Below are 4,812 nucleotides of genomic sequence, written 5' to 3'. Positions count from 1 at the left end.
ACAATTCATTAGTGCTCTCAGTAATATCAGCGAGAAATGATTCAATAGTGCTCTTAGTAATTTCTGCAAGAAATGATTCAATAGTGCTCTTGGTAATATCTGTAAGAAATGATTCAATATCTGTGAGAAATTATTCAATAGTGCTCTTAGTAATATCTGCGAGAAATGATTCAATAGTGTTCTTTGTAATATCTGTGAGAAATGATTCAATAGTGTTCTTAGTAGTATCTGTGAGAAATGATTCAATAGTGCTCTTAGTAATATCTGCAAGAAATTAAGTGTCGTCTTAACTATGGACCCATTTAATTTTGCATAACCCTCCTTCATAGATTCCCATTTAGTATCATTATTCTCCGGATCATCAGTCTTCAGGTTGAATTTATATCTAAATGTGATTGTTTATATCATAAAATGTGAGACGAAAACAGAGACTACAAAAAGAAAAACGAAAAACTGTCGCAACTAAAGAATACAGTCCATGTAAGTTGGATCTTTTTTTATCTTTTCACAAATAGGAATTCTAAACAGGGGAAAAATGGCAAGTACGAGCATATGTACGTTTTAATAATAGTGCGTACGTATTCATAAGAATAACTACATACCACGAATAACAATAATAATGATAATCTAGATTCAGATGAAGGAACACAACAGCAAGCAATCAGAAAGCCATTACGAGCAGACTGAATAAGAGAATACCCATGATTGACTTGGTATGTCCATCTCTGCTAAATTCCTGAGTGCTTGCTCTGTGCGTGGCTCGGATGGCTGCACCCAAAAGCCATCGTGAAGGTTATTTGTGATGTCAAGGAAAGAATGTGTGTTGTCTTTCTTTGCCATTTTGTTTCCGAGATATTTCACCTTCGTTCAGTATTCACAAAGACACAAAAAAGATTAGATTTGAAGGACATAACAGTGGATATACACTAAAGAGAATAGATTTGAAGGACATCAGTGGCTATACACGAAAGAGGTTATATTTGAAGGACTTACCAGTAGCTATACACGAAAGAGGTTATATTTGAAGGACTTGCCAGTGGCTACACACGAAAGGGGTTATATTTGAAGGACTTACCAGTGGCTATACACGAAAGAGGTTAGATTTGAAGGATATAACAGTAACTATATGCGAAGGAGGTTAGATTTGAAGGACATAATAGAGGCTCTACACTAAAGAGGTTAGATTTGGAGGACACACCAGTGGCTATACACGAAAGAGGTTATATTTGAAGGACTTACCAGTGGCTATACACGGAAGAGGTTAGATTTGAAGGATATAACAGCGGCTATATAATAAAGAGGTTAGATTTGAAGGATATAACAACAGTGGCTATATACGAAAGAGGTTAGATTTGAAGGACATAATAGAGGCTATACACTAAAGAGGTTAGATTTGAAGGATATAACAGCGGCTATATAATAAAGAGGTTAGATTTGAAGGATATAACAACAGTGGCTATATACGAAAGAGGTTAGATTTGAAGGACATAATAGAGGCTATACACTAAAGAGGTTAGATTTGAAGGATATAACAGCGGCTATATAATAAAGAGGTTAGATTTGAAGGATATAACAACAGTGGCTATATACGAAAGAGGTTAGATTTGAAGGACATAATAGAGGCTATACACTAAAGAGGTTAGATTTGAAGGATATAACCAAAGCGGCTATATATAAAGAGGTTAGATGTTTGAAGGATATAACAACGTGGCTATATACGAAAGAGGTTATGATTTGAAGGACATAATAGAGGCTACACTACAAGACGTTAGATTTGAAGGATATAACAGCGGCTATAATAATAAAGAGGTTAGATTTGAAGGACATAATAGAGGCTATACACTAAAGAGGTTAGATTTGAAGAACATAATAGAGGCTATACACTAAAGACGTTAGATTTGAAGGTCTTACCAGTGGCTATACACGAAAGAGGTTTTGCAGTTTTCTAATTTGCGTTATCTTCAGAAGAGACATACTGGTGAATTAATGAAAGATGCAATTTATTGAAAAGTAATTTCTTGGCTTCTCAACATAAGAAAGTGGAATCGCAGCAACAAAGGTCATCGACAAAATATGTCTTCTATGTAGATATGTTAGTTAATGAAGGATTAACGTGATAAATATATTACTAATCAAATAGAAACGACGTTCTTTCAATTTTTTTCTTAAATAACGGTATTGGAATGAAACTTTATAGATCGATACATGAATGTGATACAGCTCATATTCAGTATTTCTATGAAAATGCAGAGCAAATGAATTTGCCTTTTCAGCCTGTATCTTCTTCGATAACAATTTACGCTCAACCTAAGTATAACCATTAAACGCAGTTTAATTTATATTGAATCATAATGGATCTACGAGCACCCTATACTTATGTAAAAATTTAAACATACCTTTCTTTATTATTACTGTTGTTATTACTAATAGGAACTTAAATTTTTAAATAAGTTGCCTTCCATTACATTTATTTTACCTTTTCACTCATTTTTTTCAATATTAATATTTTTTTTCCTTTTTCCTTAATTTTTCCTCAGGACTTCAGTCGTACTTAATTTTTCTTTCTTTAATTGGAACATTTTCCCAGTTTATTTCAGTATCACACAAATTTTTCTTCATTAAGAATCTTTGCAATTTTAAGGATGATTTTTTTCACACATCTTTCGCTGAATTTTTTTTCTAATTTCTCAAAAATTTTCAAATTTAGTGAACAATAGTTTAGTAAATGACTGTCCGTCTTTAGACAGATCAGCATCAAATATCAAACGGTGGGAAGTCTACCAACTTACTTCCGCCGCTGATATGAAATTGCGCTACAAGAGTCCTAAAAACGAATATTCCTTGCAAGAGTAAAATGTTAAATAACAGAAACAATAATGCAAAAAGTGTGAAAGCTTCCTGAAGGTCAAGAGAATATATATGTCTATATGATTCCGCTGTTTTTCTCAACCTCAGGACCTTCAGACCCACTAAGGTGTTTTCTTTTGTAGCACACGTGGAATTTTACAAAAATTTCCTAGTTACTGAATTTCTGTCCGTGCCTGTAAAAATTATTTCCCAGTTCATTAACGTCACTCATTGATTGATTCTACTTGTTTATGACTTGATGAGGAGTATGTGTTTTATTTCATGCAGGAATTACTTATCACTTTTCAATTAAATAATGCTAAAGCACTGTCATTGATCATTTACTTTATTCTTGTTGATCATTTAATTCTTGTTAGTTGTATTGATCCTCCATTTAAATCTGTTTTCTGAAAGTTATGAAGAAGAACAACAACAAGTATTACTTTCCAACGATCTAAAAAAATATGTAAAAAAAGGAAGATTTCTACCAAAAACTCCTTCCGCACTCAACTCCCCTTCACACACCCCCCAAAAAAAGTTCCCAGGGGAAACGGAATGATCAGCAAAGCCTTTGTAAAAAAAAATAAAATAAAAAAATAAACTCCCAGTAGAAAAAAATAGGCAAGAAACTTAAAATTGATATTCACCCGAGAGCGAAAATAAAATAAAATAAAATAAAACATTTAAGGCCGAAGCCCCTTTTTAAATATATCTAAATTCAGTCTACTTTTTGTTAGCAGAAAAAGTGGCACGCTACTTTGAAGACGACTTTGGTGTTGTTATTGCATAATGGGGTAAAAAAACAAAGTAAAAACTCCATTGTTTTTACAACAATGACGAGTCCATTTTTGCCGCGTATACAGTGCTGAGTCAAGGTTCAAAGAAAGTGTTTTTCAGTTTTTTTTCTTATTTGCCCATGTCACGGTTTTTGTACGCATATCTCTCTCTCTCTCTCTCTCTCTCTCGTGTTTTCACTTTAAATAAATGTGAAGAAAAATGGAAAATGCCGCAAATGGAGAAATATGTATACATTCTCTCTCTCTCTCTCTCTCTCTCTCTCTCTCTCTCTCTCTCTCGTTTTCGTTTTAAGAAGTAAATGTGAAGAAAAATGAACAATGCGTCAAATGGAGAAATTTGAATACAACCTCTCTCTCTCTCTCTCTCTCTCTCTCTCTCGTTTTCGCTTTAAGAAGCAAATGGGAAGAAAAACAGACAATGGCACAAATGGAGAAATATGAATACAGCTCTCTCTCTCTCTCTCTCTCTCTCTCGTGTTTTCGCCTTAAAAAACAAATGGGATGAAAAACAGACAATGCCACAAATGGAGAAATAAATATACATTTTCTCTCTCTCTCTCTCTCTCTCTCTCTCTCTCTCTCTCACACACCGTCTCTCTGACCTCCTTGTGTAAAAGAAAATAAGCAGTGTAATAATAAGTAGTGGGATGAATAAAGACATCACTACTTGAGATACTAATCTAGAATATTTGCCTCATTTACGAAGGCTTCATTAAGAAAAATCAAAGCTTAAGGAAATCAGATTGAAGGAAATGAAAACCACTCGCCGTTTTCTAAGAGACCAGAAGTTTTTTCCTCGGCTGTACAGTATTTCCCCCCCTTCTTTTAATATAATAACTTCGGTTCTCTTTGGTCATATAAACATATCAGTTAACTTCCTCGTTTCATCTCACCAGTAGTGTTATATCTACTCATCCGCTGATTGACTTCAGTCAAAAGTGTGTGTTTTGTTGTCTCATATTTGTATATATATTATAATTACATACATACATACAAATATATATATATATATATATATATATATATATGTATATATATATATATATATATATATATATATATATATATCACATAAATATGTGTATGTGTGTGTGCAAAGTTACAGCCACGGAAGGAAAGAGCGAAACAATGGGATGCTAAGTACATAAGTCTTATTAACATAGTTGTT

The sequence above is a fragment of the Macrobrachium nipponense genome, chromosome 12, assembly GCF_015104395.2.
Source record: "Macrobrachium nipponense isolate FS-2020 chromosome 12, ASM1510439v2, whole genome shotgun sequence".
Taxonomy (NCBI): domain Eukaryota; kingdom Metazoa; phylum Arthropoda; class Malacostraca; order Decapoda; family Palaemonidae; genus Macrobrachium; species Macrobrachium nipponense.
The sequence above is the reverse complement of the archived record's forward strand: the minus strand, read 5'-3'. Positions refer to the sequence as shown.